Source organism: Sarcophilus harrisii, chromosome 2, assembly GCF_902635505.1.
Source record: "Sarcophilus harrisii chromosome 2, mSarHar1.11, whole genome shotgun sequence".
Taxonomy (NCBI): Eukaryota; Metazoa; Chordata; class Mammalia; order Dasyuromorphia; family Dasyuridae; genus Sarcophilus; species Sarcophilus harrisii.
In genome coordinates, this window is record NC_045427.1 from 518,366,482 (window position 1) to 518,385,395 (window position 18,914).

Below are 18,914 nucleotides of genomic sequence, written 5' to 3' on the forward strand. Positions count from 1 at the left end.
CCCGCCCCGATCCCAGTCTGTCTCTCATGCAAATCGGCGTGCAGCCTCCTTTCCAAGCGGCTGTCACCGCCCCCTCGCCCGCCGGGGCTCCCTCCCCGCCGCCCCCAAACGCACCGCCCAGTCGTCCTCTTCCTCCGTGTCCCCCCCACCCCTTGCACTCTACGCCGGCCTCGGCGGCGGCGCCCTCTCCACCCCCGGCTCCCAGAGGAAAGAGACCAGCCCTCAGTCCCACGCCAAACACAGCCCCACGTGGGCGTTGGTGCTGCCGGGCGGCTCTCCCGAGAGAAAGCTATAGCCTGCAAAGCACCGTCTCCGCTCCTTTTTCCCTGCGGTGTCCCTCTCTTTCAGGCCACCTGATGATACCCTGGAAGAGTCCCCGAGAAATTCGTGCGAAAGGCTGGGACGAGAAGAATTAAAAAGAAGCGGGAGCGATGCAGTCGCCCCATTTTTTTCCCAAGGAGAACCAACTTGAGAAAACTTTTTCTTTAAAGTTGCGTCCTTGAAGTTCAAGAAAATGTTATTCTAAACTTGGGAGTCGGGGGTGCACATTTCCACGCACACACTTACTGCCTTGTCTTCTTGTCCCCCAAAGCTGACATATGTCCAATACCCTCCTTGCTCTAGTAAAAGCAGTCTGGTCATGTTCAAGCCATTTCTTTTTTATTTTCTGCAAAATGAATATATACTAGTACTTCGAACTGTTTTATTTGGGGGGAGGGTGGCGGGGAAGGAGAGATGGCACCTCGATCTGCTTTTCAAGACCTGATTTTAAATCCCCGGAAAGTCTCAGAGATGGGGATTAGGATGGAGTAGTATAAAGACAGATTACATGCTTAAACTTTTTACTTGTCTAAACTGAGTAGATGGAATCTTCAAGGGGTCCTGGAGATCATCCAAGCTCCGTAGTTTTACAAATTAGGAAACTGAGGATCCCGAAAGACAAAACGACATACCTACCATCAACCAAGTGTAGCCGAGTTTAGAATCCAGGCCGTTTGGCTCCAAATTCGGGGATATTGAGGTTTAAGTCCCAAGTGGTGGGTATCCATATTTGAAGAGATAAAAGTCTGAGAGTTTAGCTTTTCAGAGTTATACTGAATAAGAAATGGAAAGAAAACTGAAAAAACAGGAACATTAAAGGGCACAGGAAATTGATGGGGGGGGGGGGAGAGTTCTGGAGCACAAGATTCAAGGCTCAAAATTAAAAACACTGTCTTGAGATTACACCCCCTCTCACGCCACAAACACCAAGTGCCTTTGTTTGTATGTTTCTAATAGCAGGAAACCCCTGGGGTGAGAAAAAAAAATTATCTAGGAAACCTGAAGAGGGTGTAGAGCCGCAAAGCCTGGAGGAAAGCAGAATCCACATAGACAGCTAACAAGCTCTAGGGGTTCCTGAGGTCTCACCGTGGATGACTTAACACGTGCTTGTTAGTTAGGCTACTGTTACTTTGAGTTATTTCTCTCTCTCAGCCCTTTCCTAGTCAATAATGTTCCAGCTGTGGTAGTCAATAATGTTCCAGCTGTGGTTTAGTGGGGGAAAGTCCTAAACTAGATTCCATTCCTAGTCCATCCCTTTCCCCCTACATACATATATATACACACACACACACACCCTACACATTCACCACACACAGATTAACTTGCACCCATGGCCTTGAATAAACTCAGCTTTTTCATTTATGAAATGAGGGAATTGGATTAGACAATCTTCTAACTGTGTCCCAGCTCTAAAAACAGTGAATTTCTGAAAATCTCCTCTCCAAACCTTGGTTTTCCCAGTTTGCAAAATGGGGATAATAATCCCTGTCTCAAAGTTTTATGAGAATAAAATTGAGTGCCTGGTGAAAGCACTGGCAAAAACAGTGAATATAGTGAAGCTATTAGTATTGTTTCATATTCATAGCTCACTTCAATCTAGTGTCAATATTACAGCATAGGAATTTAGCAATGAAACAAGGGGCAAAAAAAAAAAGCATTTTGGGAGTAATCATCAAAATATGATATCCATGTGGTAGACAGAAACACTATAATAGTCAAATTCCTCAATTTTCACATTTTAATTTGCCACATAAAAATAAACAAATAATATATTCTAATAAAATAAACTCACATAAAAATAAAAATTTGGAGAGGGGGGGAAGAGAAGCATTCATTGATGTAAGAGAGCGTACTGTGCTCACTTTCCAGGAAGTATCCCAGAAAAATCCCAGATATGGGTTCTTTCTTCTAGAACCAGGAAACCTAGTTAGGGAGACAAAGGATATACATGTAGAGATAACAGATGAATGAAAAAAAAAGCCATTTGTGAAAGTCCTGTACAGGACAGATGAGTGTTAAAGATAAATATGAGTTGCTGAAGTTCAGAGGAAGGAGTAAAAGATCTCTTTTACCTGAGACATTTTTGTGGGAGGCAGATGAGATTCAATTTTAAAGAATAAATAAGAATCCAGTAGGTAAAAGGAAAGGACATTCCAGTGTAGAATAAGGCATGAGCAAAGACAGGTGGGAATGTACAAGTCATATTTGAAGAAATAGAATAGATTTGTTTGGCTTTTGAGAAGAAATCAAGAAATTCTAACTATGAGACCAGCAGGTGGTATTTGTCCCATGATGATTGAGAACAGATGGCCAGTCAGGCAGGTATCAGAATTAATATCATCCATTAAACTTTTTCTCAGACTTGTATTAGGTCTGTGATTAGGGAGAGTTTAGACCTTTTAGAAACCAAATTAAATTCAGTCCTTGATCTCTAGAGCTAGTTAGATAATGCAGTAGATAGAGTCCTGGTCTTGGAGTCAGAAGACCTGAGTTCAAAGAAGTTCTCAGGCACTAGCTGTATGATTCTGGGCAAATCAATTTAATGTCTGTTTGCCTCAGTTTGCTCATCTGTAAAATGGAGATAAAGATAGTACATACCTTGCAGTGTTGACCCTGAAGATCAAATGAGATGACTGTAATGTACTTAGCACAATGCTGGTCTATAATAAGCACTATACAAATTTTAGCTATTAGTTATTATTAGTGTTTCGACACTATGGATAACATGGATGTAAGAAGATGTATATCCGTGAGAAAGAAGAAGAAACAGCCATGTTAGAGAGCATTTAAAATGAACCCCTCATTTTACGGATAAGGAGGAAATGTACAGTAAAGGTCATTGGATTGAGACTCAGTAGATTCTCTGCAAACTAGCTATGTATAAATAGCCCAGTTTACTAAGACATACAACTAAGGTTTTTTAAGGTAATTTTATTTAATGTTATTGGACTCAAATAAACTTTTAAAGATTCATCATACAGGCAGAAATTATTCATTAACCAATACCTAATATCCTTTATCAAGATAAGGTCACAATGGATTCATGATTTAGGTGTAAAGAGTGATACTATAAGCAAATCAGAAGAACAAAGGGTAATCTACCTCTCAGATCTGTGGAGAAGGAAAGAATTTATGACCAAAGAAGAATTAGAGTGCATTATGAAATGCAAAATGGATAATTTTGATTATATTAAGTTAAAAAGGTTTTGTACAAACAAAACTAATGCAGAGAAGATTAGAAGGGAAGCAGAAAAATGGGGGAAAAAATTTATGTCCAAAGATTCTGAAAAAGGCCTTATTTCTTTTTTTTTTTTTATTATAACTTTTTATAAACAGAACCCATGCCAGGGTAATTTTTTACAACATTTTCCCTTGCACTCGCTTCTGTTCCGATTTTTCCCCTCCCTCCCTCCACCCCCTCCCCTAGATAGCAGGCAGTCCTAAATATGTTAAATATGTCACAGTATATCCTAGATACAATATATGTGTGCAGAACCAAACAATGCTCTTGTTGCACAGGGAGAATTGGATTCAGAAGGTAAAAATAACCTGGAAAGAAAAACAAAAATGCAAACAGTTTACATTCATTTTCCAGTGTTCTTTCTTTGGTTGTAGCTGCTTCTGTCCATTATTGATCACCTGGAACTGAATTAGGTCCCTTTTGTCAAGGAAATCCACATCTATCAGAACATATCTTCATACAGTATTGTTGTTGAAGTATATAATGATCTCCTGGTTCTGCTCATTTCACTTAGCATCAGTTCATGTAAGTCTCTCCAAGCCTCTCTGTATTCATCCTGCTGGTCATTTCTTACTGAACAATAATATTCCATAACATTCCTATACCACAATTTACCCAACCATTCTCCAATTGATGGGCATCCATTCATTTTCCAGTTTCTGGCCACTACAAAGAGGGCTGCCACAAACATTTTGGCACATATGGGTCCCTTTCCCTTCTTTAGTATCTCTTTGGGGTATAAGCCCAGTAGTAGCACTGCTGGGTCAAAGGGTATGCACAGTTTGATAACTTTTGGGGCATAATTCCAACTCCACCAAAATGCATGTGTCCCAGTTTTCCCGCATCCCCTCCAACATTCATCATTATTTTTTCCGCATCCCCTCCAACATTCATCATTATTTTTTCCTGTCATCTTAGCCAATCTGACAGGTGTATAGTGGTATCTCAGAGTTGTCTTAATTTGCATTTCTCTGATCAGTAGTGATTTGGAGCACTCTTTCATATGAGTGGTAATAGTTTCAGTTTCATCATCTGAAAATTGTTCATATCTTTTGACCATTTATCAATTGGAGAATGGCTTGATTTCTTATAAATTAGAGTCAATTCTCTATATATTTTGGAAATGAGGCCTTTATCAGAACCTTTAACTGTGAAGATGTTTTCCCAGTTTGTTGCTTCCCTTCTAATCTTGTTTGCATTAGTTTTATTTGTACAAAGGCTTTTTAATTTGATGTAATCAAAATTTTCTATTTTTTGATCAGTAATGGTCTCTAGTTCATCTTTGGTCACAAATTTCTTCCTCCTCCACAAGTCTGGGAGATAAACGATCCTATGTTCCTCTAATTTATTTATAATCTCATTCTCTATGCCTAAATCATGGACCCATTTTGATCTTATCTTGGTATACAGTGTTAAGTGTGGGTCCATGCCTACTTTCTGCCATACTAATTTCCAGTTATCCCAGCAGTTTTTGTCAAATAATGAATTCTTATCCCAAAATTTAGGATCTTTGGGTTTGTCAAACACTAGATTGCTATAGCTGACTATTCTGTCTTGTGAACCTAACCTGTTCCACTGATCAATTAATCTATTTCTTAGCCAATACCAAATGGTTTCGGTGACTGCTGCTTTATAATATAGTTGTAGATCAGATACAGCTAGGCCACCTTCATTTGATTTTTTTTTTCATTAATTCCCTGGAGATTCTCCACCTTTTATTATTCCATATGAATTTTACAACAATAATTTTGTTGTTATTTTTTCTAGATCATTAAAATATTTTCTTGGATTGGTATAGCACTAAATAAATAGATTAATTTAGGGAGTATTGTCATCTTTACTATATTCGCTTGACCTATCCAAGAGCACTTAATATTTTTCCAATTACTTAAGTCTGATTTTATTTGTGTGGAAAGGTTTTTGTAATTTTGCTCATATAATTCCTGACTTTCCTTTGGTAGATAGATTCCCAAGTATTTTATGCTGTCGACAGTTATTTTGAATGGAATTTCTCTTTGTATCTCTTGCTGTTGGATTTTGTTGGTGATGTATAAAAATGCTGAGGATTTATGGGGATTTATTTTATATCCTGCCACTTTGCTAAAGTTATGAATTATTTCTAATAGCTTTTTAGTAGAATCTCTGGGGTTCTCTAAGTATACCATCATATCATCTGCAAAGAGTGATAGTTTGGTTTACTCATTGTCTACTCTAATTCCTTTAATCTCTTTCTCGACTCTTATTGCCGAGGCTAGTGTTTCTAATACAACATTGAATAATAATGGTGATAGTGGGAAACCTTGCTTCACTCCAGATCTTACTGGGAAAGGTTCCAGTTTTTCCCCATTACATATGATGCTTACTGACGATTTTAAATAGATGCCCCTGACTATTTTAAGGAAAAGTCCATTTATTCCTATACTCTCAAGTGTTTTTATTAGGAATGGATGTTGGATTTTATCAAATGCTTTTTCTGCATCTATTGAGATGATCATATGGTTTTTGTTAGTTTGCTTATTGATATAGTCAATTATGCTAATAGTTTTCCTAATATTGAACCAGCCCTGCATTCCTGGTATAAATCCTACTTGATCATAGTGTATTATCCTCGGGATGATTTTCTGTAATCTTTTTGCTAATATTTTATTTAAGATTTTAGCATCGATATTCATTAGAGAGATTGGTTTATAATTTTCTTTCTCTGTTTTCAGCCTACCTGGTTTAGGTATCAGTACCATGTCTGTGTTGTAAAAGGAGTTTGGTAGGACTCCTTCAGTCCCTATTTTTTCAAATAGTTTATATAGCATTGGGGTTAATTGTTCTTTAAATGTTTGGTAGAATTCACATGTAAATCCATCTGGTCCTGGGGATTTTTTCTTAGGGAGTTGGTTAATAGCTTGTTCTATTTCTTTTTCTAAGATGGGACTGTTTAGGATATTTACTTCTTCCTCTGTTAATCTGGGCAAGCTATATTTTTGAAGGTTTTCTTCCATTTCATTTAAGTTGTCGAATTTATTGGCATAAAATCGGGCAAAGTAATTCCTAATTATTACTCTAATTTCCTCTTCGTTAGTGGCGAGTTCTCCTTTTTCATTTTTAAGACTAATAATTTGATTTTCCTCTTTCCTTTTTTAAATCAGATTTACTAAGGATTTGTCTTTTTGTTGGTTTTTTCATAGAACCAATTCTTAGATTTATTAATTAATTCAATAGTTTTTTTTTTTTTACTTTCAATTTTATTGATCTCTCCTTTTATTTTTAGAATTTCGAGTTTAGTGCTTGACTGGGGGTTTTTAATTTGTTCCTTTTCTAGCATTTTTAGTTGCAAGCCCAATTCATTGACCTTCTCTTTCTCTATTTCATGCAAATAGACCTCTAGAGATATGAAATTTCCCCTTATTACTGCTTTGGCTGCATCCCACACATTTTGGTATGATGTCTCATTATTGTCGTTTTCTTGGGTGAAGTTATTAATTATGTCTATGATTTGCTGTTTCACCCAATCATTCTTTAGTATGAGATTATTTAGTTTCCAATTATTTTTTGGTCTATTTTTCCCTGGCTTTTTGTTGAATGTGATTTTTATTGCATCACGGTCTGAAAAGGATGCATTTACTATTTCTGCCTTACTGCATTTGAGTTTGAGGTTTTTCTGTCCTAATATATGGTCTATATATATATATATATATATAGGGTCCTATGAACTGCTGAAAAGAAAGTGTACTCCTTTCTGTCACCATTTAGCTTTCTCCAGAGATCTATCATATCTAACTTTTCTAGTATTCTATTTACCTCTTTGACTTCTTTCTTATTTATTTTGTGGTTTGATTTATCTAATTCTGAGAGTGCAAGTTTGAAATATCCCACTATTATAGTTTTGCTGTCTATTTCTTCTTGCAGCTCTTTTAATTTCTCTTTTAAGAATTTAGATGCTGCACCACTTGGTACATATATGTTTAATATTGATATTGCTTCATTATTTATGCTACCCTTTAGCAAGATACAGTGCCCTTCCTTATCTCTTTTAATTAGATCAATTTTTGCTTTTGCTTGATCTGAGATCAGGATGGCTACCTCTGCTTTTTTGACTTCACCTGAAGCATAGTAGATTTTGCTCCAACCTTTTACCTTTACTCTGCATGTATCTTCCCTGCTTCAGGTGTGTTTCCTGTAAACAACATATTGCCATATTCTGGCTTTTAATCCATTCTGCTAACCGCTTCCTCTTTATGGGGGAGTTTACCCCGTTCACATTTATGGTTAAAATGACCAATTCTGTATTACTTGCCATCTTGCTAACCCCTGTTTATGCTTTTCTCCAAAAGGCCTCATTTCTAAAATATCTAGAGAATTGACTCAGATTTTATAAGAATACAAGCCATTTTCCAACTGATAAGTGGTCAAAGTATATGAACAGACAATTTTCAAATGAAGAAATTAAAACCATTTCTAGTCATATGAAAACATACTCTAAATCACTATTGATCAGAGAAATGAAAATTAAAACAACTCTGAGGTTTTACTACACACCTCTCAGATTAGCTAAAATGACAGGAAAAGATAATGATAAATGTTGGAAAGGATTGTGAAAACCAGACACTGATACATTATTGGTGAAGTTGTGAACTGATCCAAACATTTTGGAGAGCAGTTTGGAACTATGCCCAAAGGGATATCAAACTATGCATACCTTTTGATCCAACAGCCTGTATGCCTGTATGCCTGGGCCTGTATGCCAAAGAGATCATAAAAAAGAGAAAAGGATCCACATGTGCAAAAAATATTTATAGCAGCCCTTTTTATAGTGGCAAGGAACTAGAAACTGAATGGATACCCATCAATTGGAGAATGGCTTAATAAGTTATGGTATATGAATGTTATGGAATATTGTTGTTCAAGAAGAAACAATCAGCAAAATGATTTCAGAAAGGCCTGGAGAAACTTGAATGAACTGATGCTGAATGAAGTGAGTAGAATCAAGAGAACATTGCACACAGCAACAAGATTATGCAATGATCAATTCTGATGGATGTGGTTCTTCTCAACAATGAGGTGATTCAGGCCTATTTTAATAGACTTGGGATGGAGAGAGTCATCTGCACCCAGACAAAGGACTATAGGGAATGAATGTGGCTCACAGCATAGTTTTTTCACCTTTTTTGTTGTTATTTGCTTGCTTTTTTTCTTTCTCATTTTTTTTTTCCTTTTTGATCTGATTTTTCTTGCACAGCAGGATAATTGTGAAAATACATGCAGAAGAGTTGCACATGTTCAACCTATATTGGATTATTTGCTGTCTAAGGGAGGGGGTAGAGGGAAAAGAGGGAGAAAAAATTTAGAACACAAGATTTTGCAAAGGTGAATGTTGAAAATTAACATACATTTTGAAAATAAAAAAACTATTTTAAAAAGTCATTATACAACATAAAGAAACTAAAACAATAATTTTAAATTAAACTTTGTTTTTTTAAAAAATACAAATTTAAAACTAGGTCCTGTACCATTTGTTTGCAAACTGTAAAAATGAAATATAAAATACCAATTATTTTAAAGACAGTAAGATGTGTCTGGGTATGTCTTTCTTATTCTATAGGGATGCCTTACTCTTCTGGGCCTACAATTTCCTCATCTATGGAGTAAAAGAGGTAGATAAAATGATCTCTAAGGTTCCTTCCAGTTCTATAATCTTTTAAATATGTAAAGTTGTTAGTTGGTGACAAAGCCAAGCCTAAAACAAAGTCACTGACTACTAGCCTATGCTACTGGGAGTTAGTGACAAAAGATTGCAGATCAGAGTGAACTCCCTCAATGGAAGTAGTGAGATGAAGGTTGTCTAGTGTTGGTTATACTTTTTTGAATTAATTTGCATCCAAACTTCCCTCAACCTTTCTACCTCACTATTCCACTGAACATTTCTTTCTCAAAAGTCATCATTTACCTCCTAGTCACATCTCTTTTCAATTTTCCTGGTACAATGGAAGAAAAACTACCTTTGAAATTGTAGGGCCTCTGTTCCAATTGTATGTCTGACATTTGCTACTTATGTGACCTTGATATGCCTTTTCCTTGATCCCTTTGAAACTGAATGCTCTTTCTTCCTTTGGCTTCAAAGACTACTCTCCTTTTTCTTGAATTGTTCCTTCTGTTTTTTCAGTCAACCACTTCCTGACTCCTTAAATGTCTATGTCTTTCCCCATCTAGAGTGCTCTGTCTTTCCTCTCTCTGTCTCTCTCTCTGTTTCTGTCTCTGTCTCTGTCTCTTTCTCTCTCTGTCTCTCTGTCTCTCTGTCTCTTTCTCTCTCTCTCTCTCTGTCTCTCTCTCTTTCTCTCTCCTTCTATTTTAGTGTCCTTAACTATTATTTCTTATAAATGACTCTTAAATCTCTATCTTCATTCTTGACCTCTTTTCTGAATTTTGTATCAGTACGTCTCCTACCTACTACAGGACATTTCTAGCTAGATATTCCATCAGCACCCCAACCTTAATTATCCTAAAGTGAGTTTATCATCTCCTCCCCACAATCTGCTCCTTCTTCTGATTTCACTATTACTATCTGTGGCACCATCATTCACTCACTCATCCACAACTTTAGGACTCTCACTACCAAAAAGTCTTCCTGCTTCTTCTCCCTACTCCCTACCAACTCTCCCTCAGTACATTCATCATACCACTACTAGAATAAGATATTTTACTCACAGATGCAATCATGTCAGTTCTCTGCCCCAAAAACTTCCATTGCTCCCTATTACCTCCTGATAAAGCTCAAATTTCTTTCTTTGGCACATTTAAGATTTTCCATAAGCTGACCTCGTTGTCTTTTCAACCTAATCTAAGATTATTTTCCTCCATTATCCAGCCAAATTTGAGGGATTTTCTTCCTCTCAAACACTCTAATCATCACCTTTATGCTCTCACTCTGGTTCCTACTTTTCTTTATGTTAGAATATTCTCCTCTCACCATTTGCCTATGGAACTGCCACCAATATTTTGCATTTTTAAAAATAATTATAATGTAGTAAATTCAATATGGAACTTCACAAATTATCTTGTCTTCTTCTTTTGGGCTTTCCTTTAGTTCCCTTCTGAGGGTTATTTTTTTTTTTTTAGATGTTTCAATGACCCTCTTTTCTTTCTTTTCCTTTTTTGCTACCATAGGTAGGTAGGTAGTGAAATAGTTAGATCTCCAGGCTTAGAATCAAGAAGAACTGAGTTGAAATCAGGCCTCAGGCTTTAGGCCTCAGGCCTCAGGCATTTACTAGCTGTGTGACCCATAATCACTTTACCTCTGTTTACCTCTGTTTCTTCATCTTTAATTATATGTATTAATTTAATTATATATATTATATTATATTATGATTATAAAAGCACTACCTCCGATGGTGGTTGCAAGAATTGCGAGAATCAAATGAGATAATAATTGTAAAGCAATTACCATAGTACCTGGCATATAGTAACTGCTATATAAATGTTATATATTTTTTTATAAATTTATACCCTCTTCTATACAACCCCCTCCATATCACAAAAGAAAAGAAAGTACTTGTAAAAAGAATATACAGAATCAATCAAAACAAATTAACCATATTGGTAATGAATGAAAATATATGTCTTATCTTGAGTTCATTTCTATCAGTAGGTTGGTCATAGATCTAATTCTTCAAGTCTTTCTAGGTTGTTTTTTCCTTTATAATGTGATAACTGTATAAGTTGTTCTCTTGGTTTTGCTCATTTCTGTATCAACTTATACAAGTCTTTCAAGGTTTGTGTGAAACTAACCTTTTCATTATTTCTTAACACAAAATATTACTCCATTATATTCATATTCATTCATTTATTTAGCAATTCTCCAATAGATAGGCATCACTACTTCAAAAAGAAATATCTCTTTATACTGAATGCTATTTATATCACTGTCAATATAATTGTACAAATGGTTCCTTTCCCTATTTCTTTTTTTCTTTTTAACAAGATAAATTTTTTTGTCTTAATTCTTATCAAGTCTTAATCACTGAAAGAATGTTGTCTCAGTCAAACTTGAGATCTTTTAAAAACTTTAGCTTAAAAAGTCCAATGTCTCCCATAATATCCAGGACCATCTCTAGTTGTCCTGATCTATATCTTACTCTGGATTCAGATGATTCTGGAGCAGAAAGTGAGACTGGTGACTTTGCACAGTCTGCTTCATTTAAATCTAACTCACTTTAATGTCATGGTATCAGCTTCTTGATGTCATGGTCCACTTTGAGAATGAATGACAAACAACAATATCTCCCTTTGGAGTATAGGCTTAATACCCACAATGCATTTAGACAACCTACATGCTACCTCCTCCAGAAAACTTTCTCAGATTAGGGAAGTAGGATGTAGGGAGAAGCAGAAGGAGAAAGTGGCCTCACATTTTAAAAGTAGGCTAGAGAAAAAGGTGAAAAAGAAAGAAAGAAAGAAAGAAAGAAAGAAAGAAAGAAAGAAAGAAAGAAAGAAAGAAAGAAAGAAAGAAAGAAAAAAGAAAGAAAGAAAGAAAGAAAGAAAGAAAGAAAGAAAGAAAGAAAGAAAGAAAGAAAGAAAGAAAGAAAGAAAGAAAGAGGGAAGGAAAGAGGGAGGGAGGAAGGGAGGAAGGAAAGGAGGAAGGGAGGAAGGAAAGGAGGGAGGAAGAGAAGGAAGAAGAGAGGGAGGGAGGAAGAAAAAGAAATGAAGAAAGAAAATGAAAAAAGAAAGAAAGAAAAAGAAAGAAGGAAAAAAGGAAGGAAGGAAGAATGACTTTAGTAAGGAGATATATCTAGCCATTACCCCAGGAAGGTTTGGGGTCAAGGAGACTGAATTTGTAATCAGGAAGCTGCCTGTGCAGAGAGCTGGTATGGTTAGGACAGAACTACAGTATACAGGTTGCCTGTAATGACAGGATGAACAGCGTGGGCAGGCAAGGCTAGCCAATACCAAGTCTGAGCAAAAGGGCAGTGTTTGGAGGAATATTTTTAGGTCTCTCTCAGATGATCAGTAATTGTAGGTTTTAGAGGGGTAGGGGATGAGAAGGCAGGATAGGGCGAGTGGGGGGTGTATTTGTGAGTGTGTGATCCTGGGTTGTTTAATTAGCTATAGATGTTTTATCTGTGTTTGTCTGTGTTCCTGTATGTAGACATATGTGTTTATGTAGGTTTACCCTTCACACATGTTCTACATGTCATCTTGTAGACATCTGGCTGTGTTTGTATGTATCAGTGTTTGTGTCTGCTACTATGCATGCAAATCGGTTTTCCCTTTCCTAGTATTCCTTCATAGGATGAGAAAAAACAGCTTTAGTTAAAAAAAATAACAACCTAGGTTCCACAATTCCATGATTCCTCCAACCTAAAAGTCTATCTCTGATACTAGGGATATTTACTGGAGGTCATGGTAGTTAACTTTAATTAAAAAAATACAACTAGCAAGCTTCACCCCCACTCCCACCAGAAGAGAAAAAAAAAGTGAATTCTGGAAAATGAGTGGGAATAAGGCCCTCCTCTCCAGGTCCTCATTTAGATCACACTGCTTGGGTCTGAGTAATTTGACTGATCCTATAGATATGAACAAAGGCCTGGGAGCTGCTATTCTGTGTGGTCAGACAGATAGAGGGGAAGGTGTGGGAGCTTCCCACCTTTAAAATAACATACATATATAGACTGGCACATGTACACAATGTCGATTATAAGAAGCACACAGTTCTTGCCACTCATGGAAATAGTCTGCGGGGATGAATCAAACTTTGTTTTGTCTTTTTTTTTTTTGGCTAAGAAATATGAGAGGGAGTCACACTCTTGAAATGAGAGTTGAGCACCCAAACCAAGAAATAAGATCACTAGCTCTTTAAAGTAAGATCTAACAACTATAACTCAGAGTCCAGCTAATACATCTCCCTCATTTTGCAAATGAGGATACTGAGGCCAGAGATACTAAGTGATTTGTCCAAGATCCTGAAGGGAGTAAATATCAGAAGTGGGATCTGAATCTTAGTTCTCTGATTTCAGAGAGAGAGAGAGCGCACTTTCTGCTGTACCAGGAAAGCTGCACAGGAAATATGGTTGGGAGCATAAGCACTGGTTTGAATCCTACTTCTCATTTATTACTATGTTATCTTAGGCAAGTATTTTAACCCTTTAGGGCCTGATTTCCTTACCTGTAAAATTTGTTGGGGTTAAATTATATGACCTTTAAGAAAATAATTTTTCAACCTTCTCATGCCCTTGCCCTGTTTCTACAATATGAACTCAAGTTGGAAATAAAAGTACTTCTCTTAAAGATTTCCTCCCATAACTGAGGCAACAGCCCACCATAGCTTCCCATTTAGTAGGGCCCATCAGTGTGGTGTGTCATGTAAGAGGAGGGGGAGTTTTCTGACTCCCAACTCAAACCTATCACTTGCCATTCAGTCATTATCCATTTATGCCTCTGACTCCTCAAGACTTTCAGTCTTTAGAGAGTTCCTTATTAACATGCAAAATTGGGTCCTACCTAGCCACTAATAACTAACATTTCCTAATGCCTTAGAAGAAAATTTAGTCCAAGGTATTTAGAGATAAAGATCCTGCCAACATTGAGAAAATGACTTGTTCAATCATGTCACACTCTTCCTGATCCCTTGACCATGTCTATGGGATTCTGTTGGCAATAATACAGGATTATTTTGAATATTTCCTTCTCCAGTATGTCTTCATTTTACAGATGAGGAACTGAAGCAAAAAGGGATTAAGTAGAAAACGTCTGCTGGAATTCAGGTCAACAATAAGTATTCATAAACTCTACTCTGTGCCAGGCATATGTGCTAAGCTTGGAGTATACAAAGAGAAGCAAAAACAGATTCTATTTTCAAGAAGCCTACAATTGAGTAGGTATGAGTGTATGGGTGTAAGGGGGTGATAATATGCAAATAAGTATGAAAAATGCAAGATATATACAGAATAACTTGGAGATGATCTCAAAAGGAAGCACTAACACTCTAGAAGATCCAAAAAGGGTTCTTGAAGAAGATGGGATTTTAGCTGAGAGTCAAAGGAAGCTAGGGGAAACTGAGGGCCAGAGTTAGGAGGGAGAGAATTCTAGACATGGGTAACAGCTAGGAGGAGTGCTATGAGTCAGTAGCTAGCATATCATATACAAACAGCCAGGAGACCAGGGTCATGGAATCTCAGAGTACATAGATAGCGTAAGAAGGGAGAAAAGGGCAATGTTATAAAGGGCTTTGACAGCCAAACAAAGGATTTTATATTTGATCTTGAAGGCAACACTGGAATTTATTTAATAGGGAAGTAACACATTCAGAAATGAAGAAAGGGACTTAAAATGGAAACATCCAAGGAGATGGGATGGGCATTTGTGCTTCTTTCCCAAGATTGATAGTAGGAGGAGTGGGAGATCCTACCCTTCTTTACACATATATATTATTATTTGACATGTGATGGAGCCATGCCATGCTTTTATTACTGTCAATCAGTACTATCCTTCCTGCAGAGAGAAAAAACACTCCTTAGTATAGTGGAAGAGGAAGGAGGGTGACTCAGTGGATTCATTGAGCCTACAGTCAGGAAGACCTAAGTTCAAAAGTGTCCTAAGACGTTTACTTGGTTGTTTGGGCTTGCTCTGGGCAAGTCACTTAACCCTTTTTGCCTCAGTTCCTTCACTGTAAAATGAGTTGTGAAGAATAAGAAATAGTTAACATTAATGTAGTGCTCACCACAAGTGAGGCACTTTACAATTATAATTTTCATTTGATCTTCACAATAACCTTGGGAAATAAGTGCCATTATTTCCCCCTTTTACAGATGCAAAAACAGGCAAATAGTGAACTGCCTAGCCCAGGGTTTACACAGATAGTAGGTGTCTGAGGAAATATTTAAATTCAGTTCTTTCCACTCCAGGCCAGAACTCTACCTACTACATCACCTAGATGCCCCAGTTTTCTCATTCTTTGAATTTTAAAATCACCTGCATAATTTTCTAAAAATAAAGCAATACTTAATTAAGCTTTAAAATAGATTTCAACATGGCCAAAGTATATTTCTTGGAATTAAAACATAGTAATCATTCTACAAGGAAAAAAAAAATACAAGCAGAATCCGTTGTATATAAAAAAGTTTAAATTCTTTTCTTCTGTTTCCATTAGTCATAAGTGTTAGTGCCAAAAGAAAATGAGATTTAGTACTAAAAGAAATGAAGAAATACTTGAGAATAAAACGAAACTTCTTTAAGAAGTTGTCTGCTCTAAGATACCACTACATACCTCTCAGATTGGCTAGGATGACAGGAAAAGATAATGCTGATTGTTGAAGGGGATGTGGGAAAACTGGGATACTGATACATTGTTGGTGGAATTATGAATACATCCAGCCATTCTGGAGAATAATTTGGAATCATGGTCAAAAAGTTATCAAAATGTGCATATCCTTTGATCCAGCAGTGTTACTACTGGGCTTATATCCCAAAGAGATCTTAAAGAAGAGAAAGGGACCTGTATGTGCAAAAATGTTTGTGGCAGCCCTGTTTGTAGTAACTAGAAACTGGAAATTGAATGAATGCCCATCAATTGGAGAATGTCTGAATAAATTGTGGTATATGAATGTTATGGAATATTATTGTTCTGTAAGAAATGACCAGCAGGGGAAAACTGGAAATTAGTATGGCAGAAATTAGGCCGGGACCCACACTTAACATTGTACACCAAGATAAGATCAAAATGGGTCCATGATATAGGCATAAAGAACAAGATTATAAATAAATTAGAGGAACATAGGATAGTTTACCTCTCAGACTTGCGGAAGAGGAAGGAATTTGTGACTAAAGACGAATTAGAAATCATTATTGATCACAAAATAGAAAATTCTGGTTATATCAAATTAAAACTACAAACAAAACTAATGCAAACAAGATTAGAAGGGAAGCAACAAACTGGGAAAACATTTTTACAGTTAAAGGTTCTGATAAAGGCCTTATTTCCAAAATATAGAGAATTGACTCTAATTTATAAGAAATCAAGCCATTCTCCAATTGATAAATAGTCAAAGGATATGAAAAGACAATTTTCAGATGATGAAATTGAAACAATTTTTATTCATATGAATGTTCCAAATCATTATTGATCAGAGAAATGCAAATTAAGACAACTCTGAGATACCACTACATACCTGTCAGATTGGCTAAGATGACAGGAAAAAATAATGATGGATGTTGGAGGGGATGCCGGAACACTGGGACAGTGATGTATTGTTGGTGGAGTTGTGAACAAATCCAACCATTCGGGAGAGCAATCTGGAATTATGCCCAAAAAATTATCAATCTGTGCATACCGTTTGATCCAGCGGTGCTACTACTGGGCTTATATACCAAAGAGATGCTAAAGAAGGAAAAGGAACCTGTATGTGCCAAACATGTTTGTGGCAGCCCTTTTTGTGGTGGCAAGAAACTAGAAATTATGTGAATGCCCATCAGTTGGAGAATGGCTGGGTAAATAGTGGTATGTGAATGTTATGGAATATTATTGTTCTGTAAGTAATGACCAACAGGATGAATATAGAAAGACTTGGAAAGACTTACATGAACTGATGCTGAGTGAAATGAGCAGAACCAGAAGATCATTATATACTTCAACAACAATACTATATGATCAGTTCTGATGGACGTGACTCTCTTCAACAATGAGATGAACCAAATCAGTTCCATTTGTTTAATAATGAATAGAATCAGCTACATCCAGCGAAAGAACTCTGGGAAATGAGTGTGAACCACAACATACCATTTCCAATCCCTCTGTTTTTGTCCACCTGCATTTTTGATTTCCTTCTCAGGTTAATTTTACCTTATTTCTAAGTCCTATTTTTCTTGTGCAGCAAAATAAATGTATGGTTATGTATACACATATTTAACATATACTTTAACATATTTAACATGTATTAGTCTCCCCAGGGGGAGGGGGAAGAAGGGGAAAAGTTGGAACAGAAGGTTTTGCAAAGGTCAATGCTGAAAAATTATCCATGCATATATCTTGTAAATAAAAAGCTATAATAATAATATAAAAAGAAGTTGTCTGGACTCCCTCTCCAAATTATACGTATGTGGGGCCTTCCCCAATCATTCCAGGCCAAAGAAACATATATAATCTATATATTCTTTAAACATGAAATTGAGTGAAGAGTATTCCGAGATTTCTGTCTCAGATATGTGTACTATTCTTTACTTCCCTCTTGCCAACCAGAACTAGATATTGAAGTCTGTGCATTTAAGAATGATGTCATCTCTTTACCCCATCCTGCCCCCATGGAGTCTTATCTCACACACTGTACCCAGTAGGCATACAGGCATCAGACCTATTGGATAATCAATCTGCATTTCTGTTGTTACTGGTTCTGCTTATATTACTTCTAATTATACCCATGCAACCCCACTTCTTCTCTAGCTACCAGTTTGATAACTTACCTAGTGCCTACAGAGACTGCTCAAAATCTAGAGGGAATATCCTGACCTCATTCCCATTTCCCATTATTAAAATCTAAAGTTTTATGGAAATTTGGCAGAGAAAAAGATGACATTGTAGAATTTTTGTAGCATAGTTAAGATATAGAACAAAAAATTTTCTCATAGATCTTGCTCCAATCCTTTGCATATTATGATGTTTTGTGAGCAGTCCCTATATTATCTCACCAACACCAACTAGTAGTTATAGGGCAGGCAAGTTATCGAACTGAAGCAGCAAGATGCCCTCGAGGTGAGACTTAAGGCACCATCACCATCACCATCACCATCCCCATCCCCTCACCATCACCATCATAATCATCATCACCATCACCCCCACCTAGGTCTCAGTGGAGATAGCTGAGAATTCATTGTATAAGAACCTCAGGAATCTCAGTTCACCAGCTCTGCTTCTTACCCAACCTGGCATATACAAAGCAATTCTTATGGTGCTATGACTTATCAACTGTTTCTTCAGGTGCTTCAGCCTCCACCTCCTCAGTAGCCATGGGAAATGAAAATCCTGAAAAGAAAGTTCTTGAGATCATTATTCTTGATTCTGTCAAATGTCACAATATCAGAGATAGACATGGTTTTATCAATGAAAATCTTCTGTGTATATTGTCTCCTCCTATTAGAATGTGAGATCCTTAGGGGGCAGGTTATGTCTTGCTTTTCCATTTGTATTCCTTGTACTTAGCATAGTACTTTGCATGTTTGTATATTTAAACATTTATTAAGTACTTTTTCATTCACTCATTTATTCATCTGTAAAATGAGAGGGTTAGACTGAATGACCTCTAAGACCCATACAATTCTTACTTTATGACCTTATAATCTTACCACCCTCAACCTCCAGGGTTATTTAACCCCATAT